A 7,444-nucleotide genomic window follows, 5' to 3' on the forward strand; every position below is an offset into this window, starting at 1 on the left:
AACATTATGATGTGTCTGTTCAAGTGTTTTACATCTGTTCGGGTCAATCAGGGTGCGGCATGTATATAAATACATTTGTCTGTGTTTTCTAGCTTTTGTTATTTATTAGGGTATAACTTTTCATCGTACTCCGATACTATTGATTTAATTTCATCTGATTCTGTTGTGTTGTCACCTCTCTCATTTCTTAATTGCATTATGCATCTTTTCATTTTTTTTTCTTTTCTTTAGTTAAATTTGCCAGTGATTTGTAAACTTTATTCATCCTCTTCTAAAACCATTTCTTGGTCTTACTGATGATATGAATTGTTTTTCTGTTCTTTTTCGTTGATTTCAGCTCTTGTCCTTATAATTCCTTTCCTTCTAGAGGCTTTTGGATGAGACTGTTGTTCTTTTTCAAGTTGATGAAGGTGTTGAGTTAAATCATTTTTACATACCAATCATGTTCGAGCAGAGAGCTATTTAGCTTCCACAGGTGTGGTTTTATAAGTTTTACCCTCCTGCAAAGGTTTACCCTCTTTCTATTTATTTATTTTTTTTTTATTCCCAGCTACTGTCAGTTGGTTTGTCTGTCATTCACAGAGTCTTTTTAAGTTCAAGGCTTTGTCTTTTCTTTTATAGTGAATAGATTTACAGATTCTTCTTTCTAGTTTGTGTTAGCCTAAAAGTTGTCCTGAAACTTTTATGTTACATGTAACTTGGTAATTATTAGAAATATCAGTGTGATTCACTATGATAAATTTATATATGAGTATTAGACATATTTATAAAGCTGTTTTTTGTTGTTGGGTTTTTAATTAATTTATTTTGTTCTTTCTCCTTCCCCTTCTTCTGGAGCAAGGCTCAGCTCCACTAGTTTGGTCTATAATGCTTACTAAAATGCTCTCATCTACATTATTTTTGACTCAAAAAAATGATATTCTGTAGGTTTCTTCCAATTGTTGAACTTGCCCGTGACTAAGATTTCATTAGAACATCTCTCTGTCCCTGCTAGAGACAGGTGAGTTCTATGGATACATCATCATTCCCACTAGAGAGCAAGATTGCTATAATTCTTGAGCACTAAATTGTGTTCTTCCAAGTGCTTATTTCCAGTTGCGCACATTTACCTGGTTGTTGTTGTTGTTATATCCCGTCGAGTCGCTTGCTATGCAAAGCCCTAAACCCTGCTCTGTCCTGTGCCAATCGCACTGTCTCTGACATACCCACCCAGATTACCCCAGTCACTGAATCAAACCATCTCATAAAGGGTCTTCTGTTCCTGCATTGTCCCTCCACCCTCCCAAGCATGATGTCCCTCTTCAAGGACAGGCCCCTCCTTTCAACATGTCCAAAGTATGTCAGACGAAGCCTCAGGATCTTTGCCTCCAAGGAGCAGCCTAGTTTCTCCAGGATGAATCTGTTTGTTTTCTTAGCAGTTCATGGTACACTCAATATTCTTCTCTAGCACCACAGCTCAAAGGAATCAATTCTCCTTCTATCTTCCCTAGTCATTGTCCAAGTCTCTGATGCATAACAAGTGATTGCAAGGACCATGGCATGTATCAGATGCACCTTAATGTCCAGAATGACACCATTGCTCTTCAGTACTTTGGAGAAGTCCCTAACAGCAGAATTTCCCATCACAATACATCTTTAATTTCCTAGCTGATGGTGCCAAGAATGTTTACTGTGGAGTCAAGCAAACTAAAGGTGTGAAAAATCTCAATCTCCCCACCATCCATCCTGATGCTGCCAATTGGTCCAGTGGTGAGAATTTTTGTCTTCTTAACATTGAGCCTCAGTCCATATTGAAGGCTGCAGTCCTTGACCCTCTGCTGCAAGTGCTTCAGGTTTTAGCAAGCAGGGTTGTGTCATCTGCATAACTCAGACTGTTGATAGACCTTTCACCTATCCTGAACCCAGATTTCTCCTCAAAGAGCCCAGCCTCCTGGATAATCTGTTCTGCATACAGGTTGAAAAGGTATGGAGATACTACACATCCCTGGAGTACACCCTTCCCAATTTTGAACTGTACATTGTTTCCTTGTTCTGTTCTGATCAATGCCTCTTAGTCCAAGTATAGGTATCACAATTTTTTTTAATTCACAGCTGCTGTCAGTTGGTTTGTCTGTCATTCACAGAGTCTTTAAGTTTAAGGTTTTGTCTCTTCTTTTTTAGTGAGTAGGTTTACAGATCATTCTTTCTAGTTTACATTAGGTTAAAAGTTTCCCTGAAACTTTTATACTATATGTAACTTGGTAATTATTCAAAATACCAGCATTATAAATTCTGATATCACTGTGATTCAGTATGATAAATTTATAGATGAGTGACATATTTGTAAAGCTTTAGCCTAGCTTTCAGAGGAGTCATTATAATTTATTAGAAATTAACTATAACATTTACTATAATCACTTATAAGCTACATAAGTTATTTTGATATTAGATTATGCTGAGCTGACTGTAACACAAAGCAACACTAAAGGTCTGAGGACATACATATTATTTATTTCCCTTCTTGAAAGTTCTTGTAGTAGAATATTTTAAGTAGTTAGTGTTGTTGTTGTTGTCATTATGTACAATCAAATAGTTTGTGACTCATAGTGACCCCATGTACAATAGAACTGAAATCTGCTCTATCTTGTGCCAACTTTACTGTCTATGACATACCTCCCCCCAGTACCTTAGTCACTGAATCAAATCATCTCATTGATGATCTTCCTCTGTCCCTCCACCCTTTCAAGCATGATGTCTTTATCTCAGGACTGGTCCCTCCTTGCAACATGTCAAAAATATGTCAGATGAAGCCTAAAAAATCTTGGATTCCAGTGAGCAACCTGTTTTACTCTCTCCAGGATAAACTTGTTTGTTTTCCTGGCAATCCATGATATATGTTCAACATTCTTCTCCAGCACCACAGATCAAAGGCATCCATTCTCTTTCTGTCATCCCTAGTCATTTTTGTGCTCTCTGACTAATGGCAAGCAATTGCAAAGACTATGGCCTATATCAGGCACATCTTAGTCTCTAGACTGATACTGTTTCTCTTCAGTACTCTGGAGCGGTCTCTGGCAGCAGACTTTCTCAATGCAATTTTTCTTTCTACTTCCTGGGTGCTTGTTTGTACCAAAAGTGTTGAATGTGGAGCCAAGCAAACTAAAGATGTTAACAAATCTCAATCTCTTCTCCATCTATCATAAAGTTGTCCATCAGCCCAATGATAAGAATCTGTGCTTTCTTGATGTTGAATTTCAATCCATATTGAAGTTTGCAGTCCTTGACCTTCTGCAGCAAGTGCATCACGTCCACTTTAGTTTCAGCAAGCAGGTTATGTCATCTGCATAATGCAGGTTGTTGATGAGTCTTTCTCTAATCCTGCTACCATATTCCTCCTCATACAGCCCAGCTTCCTGGATGATCTGTTCTGTATATAAATTGAAAATGTATGGAGAGATGACACGTCCCTGGTGTACATCCTTCCTTATTGTGAATCATGTAATCTTTCCTTGGTCTTTTCTGATGACTGCTTTCTTGTCTAAGTACAGGTTTTCCATAAGCACAATCAAATGTTCTAGGATTTCCATTATTCTCAGAATCAGCCACAGTTTGTTGTGATCCATGCAGTCAAACACCTTTGCATAGTCAACAAAACACAGTCAGATATTCCTCTCATACTCCCTGCTTTCAGCTAAGACCCATCTAATATTAGCTATAATATCTCTAGTACCATAGTCTCTTCTAAACCCACCCTGCACATTTGGCAGTTCTCTGTTGATGTTCCAATTTTTTAGAGGTTGTTTTATACTACCTACTTCCCCCCTCCATTTTTCTTGGCTACTAACTACTTAAAATATTTTATTACAAGAAATTTGAAGATGATGTAGATAGTTAGATAGATAGATAGATAGATAGATAGATAGATAGATAAATAGATAGAATAGAGATAGAGATGATAGAGATAGAGATGAGAGAGTGAGAGATAGAGATAGAAATAGAAATACATATGTGTATGTATGTATATATATATATACACACACACATACGTGTGTATATATATCTATTATCTACCATCTATCTATCTATCTATCTATCTATCTATCTATCTATCTATCTATCTATCTCCTCACATCCTGCTTCTTTATGTATTTATCACCACCAAGAAAATACTACAGGACAGCCTATGCTCATTCTAAAGGGATATATCTAAGAATGAACTTGATGAGAGTAGATATTTGTATCCATCAATAATGACTCATAGATACCCCATCTGTGTAATATAAAGATGCTTTTCATAGTTTTAAAGACTACCCTTTTGGGAGAAAATGAGTAAGTAAGACTTAATTTCGCCAATATAGAATGCATATATAAATGTGCCTCAGGATCACAAATAAAATGACTATAAATTTGTTTTTCTTAACAAAATCAGAAAATTTGTTTTTATTTACCAGTTTATTTAATACAATTTTGTCCCAAGTGTTCAACAAAGAGAGAAAGTTGACATTTTTTTTGCTGATACTAGGTTGTTGATGATGATGATGATTACCGTTGGCTGGAGCACAAATCATAGCAATTCCATGAACAAAAAACTTGAACTCTTTCTGTAACTATCATCATTTTTCTACGTCCATAGAGTTTCCAGAGGCATGTTGTTTAGAAAGTAGATGCCACTCCTGCTTCCAAACCTGTCTTAATCTGGGAGCTCTACCAAACACTACACACCAATGGCAAAGGGTTCAGCATCACAGAAATCTCAGGTTACCTGAGCACAGAAAATTGACAGACCAGATTAATTAGAAAAATGTTCCTCCAAAATATGATAACACTAGGCCTGAGGGTCTGCTTATTGACGAGCCAACCAACTTTAAAATACAAAGGTCTTCCACTATGTGGTGTTGACTCTAAATAAGAGGACTAAATAAAAATTAAAAATAAAACATAATAAACAACCCGTCCCCCAAATATTCCATAGCAACCTTCACCCAAAACAAGAAAGCCTACCTTTCAGAGTCCAGCAGCTGATACCAGGTACACTTCAAAATATATTGTCATTTTGGGCCTATCATTTATAACAAAAATATCATTACAATATCCACAATAGGGCGATAGTATTAATCAAAAAAGTTTATCTGGCCTAACACTGGAAAGCTTTATTTCACTGTTTTACAGATAACAAATTTAGAAAACCTGGCTCTCATGAAAGGAGAATTCAAAAGTAGGCAAAGTTGAATTTTATATTGTAAAAGATTTTCAGTTCTCTTGATTGCTCTCATTTTAACAAAAGTAACAGGTTTCCATGCATCTATTTTGTTAGACATCTGGTGTAGTAGCAGGAGACATGAAGGTCTTCGAAGACAATCATATCTTAGCTCTCCCAGTTGCTTATAAACTAGTTGGTGAGATAAAATATCTATAATAAAGTTTGGTAATATTTTATATAAATGATGAGAGTTCTTGTTTGTTCATTTATTTATTTATTTTCAGTAAAGCACTGCCTCTGCTTTGCAAAGATATGACAAAGTAAATAACTTTCCTTTTTGTAACAAAAGCTCAATTTATATGACTAAATCTAAAACTAACCCCTTAGTTTCATCCTCTGTAACTGAAATTCTTTATCAAACAAAATGCAAACAGTGCACATCAGACCTTTCTTAAGAGCCCATAGAATTTTTTTATATGTGAAGAAGTTTCGTCTTTGGACCATCTTTTGCAGCTATTGTACAGGATTTTATTCTCAGATTTTAGTCAGCAATATTGCCATTATCCCACATGAGGGAATTTATCTCTCTGATCAATGTTACAGTAACTTTAACTTAAGGAAAGGAGTATAAAATATATAGAAAAATGTACTTCAATATTAAGATAGATTTGCCCCATAGGGTTTTCAAGGTCGTAGAGCTTTATAGAAGCAGAATGCCACAGAATGCTGAGTGGGCACTTTGCCATTAGAAGCTGAATTCTCAGTCATTGTACCAGTAGGATTTCTGCTCATAGATTAAAACAACAAATAAAAACACCTCACTGCCGTTAAATTAATTCCAACTGCTGACACTAATGTTGACCCTCTGCTAGCTTTTAAGAAGTAATATTAACTGAAACAATTTCATTATTCTTCAGAGTAGCCAGTAGATTTGAACTGCTAGCATATCAGTCAGCAACACCCAACTAAGATTAAGACCACAAACTCTAACCTAAAGTCAATTGTTAAAGAGTTTATTATGACTCATAATAATTCACCATTGGATTTTCAAAGCCGTAAATCATAATAGACAGTCCATCTGGCCAACTATGACCCATAGCACAATATGAACAACAGATCCAATCCTTATCCTGCACTGCACCATTCTCATGTTTTGTCATGCTCAAACCTATTGTGGTGATGACTGTGTCAATCTATCTTCTAGAGGGTCTTCCCTTCTTTCACTGGTGCTCTATCTTTCCAAGCATGATGCCTCTTTTCAAGGACTGACTCTTTTTGAAAATATACCCAAAATAATCAACACAAATTTATCTGTTTTTGCCTCTCAGGAGTGCTCTGCTCACATTTTCTTCAAGACAGATTTATTCGTTCTTCTGGTAGTTGATGGTATATTCTCTGACACTACAGTTCAAAGACATCAGCTCTTTTTCAGTCATCTTTATTCATTGTCCAGCTTTCAGATTTTGTTGTTGTAATACTATACAACCCATAGCTAATCCTCTGGCAGCATGGGATGCATAGCAAGTAATTGAAAACATTGTGGTTTGTATCAGGTACGTCTTAGTATTTAAACTGACATGTTTGTACTTGAGAACTTTGGAGAGATTTTTGACCGAAGATTTCTTTAATACAAATTCTTCTTAATTTCTAGTTATAATGTTTTCATTGTTGCACATTTTCTTTACACCCACCCCTCCCAAGCTCACTGCACAATACACACCTTGTTCCAGATTGTTGTCAAACATATAAATTCATCTTTTTTTAAAAAAATTATCTTTTTATTGCTTAACCACTATTATCATGGTTTTGATTATGAAGTAAAATAATATCATTAACTATTTCAAACTTTTCTCCATCTATTCTGATATTGTCTATTTCTTCTCTGTTGAGGATTTTTGTTCTTTGTGCTTGATTACCATCCATAGTGAAATCTACAGTGCTTCAAGTAATCTTCACTTTCTGCCAGTAAGGTTGTGTCATCTGCACAACATAGCTTGTTGGTGAGTATAGGCTGTTGTTGTTAAGTGCATTCGAGTTGCTTTTGACTCTGAAGGACACTATGTACATGTACAACATATCTGAACCCTGCTCTATGTTAAGCCCATGCAATAGTCTCTGGGGTGCCTATCTCTATTATCACAGTTACTGAGTCAGTCCATCTTATACCAGGTCTTTCTCCTTTGTGTCGTCCCTCCACCCTTCCAAGTAAGATATCCTTCTCCAAGAATTGGTCCCTCCTGGCAACATGCCCACAGTATGTGAGAC

The sequence above is a fragment of the Elephantulus edwardii genome, unplaced genomic scaffold (genome assembly GCF_000299155.1).
Source record: "Elephantulus edwardii isolate Elephantulus edwardi_28Jun2011 unplaced genomic scaffold, EleEdw1.0 scaffold00479, whole genome shotgun sequence".
Classification (NCBI taxonomy): domain Eukaryota; kingdom Metazoa; phylum Chordata; class Mammalia; order Macroscelidea; family Macroscelididae; genus Elephantulus; species Elephantulus edwardii.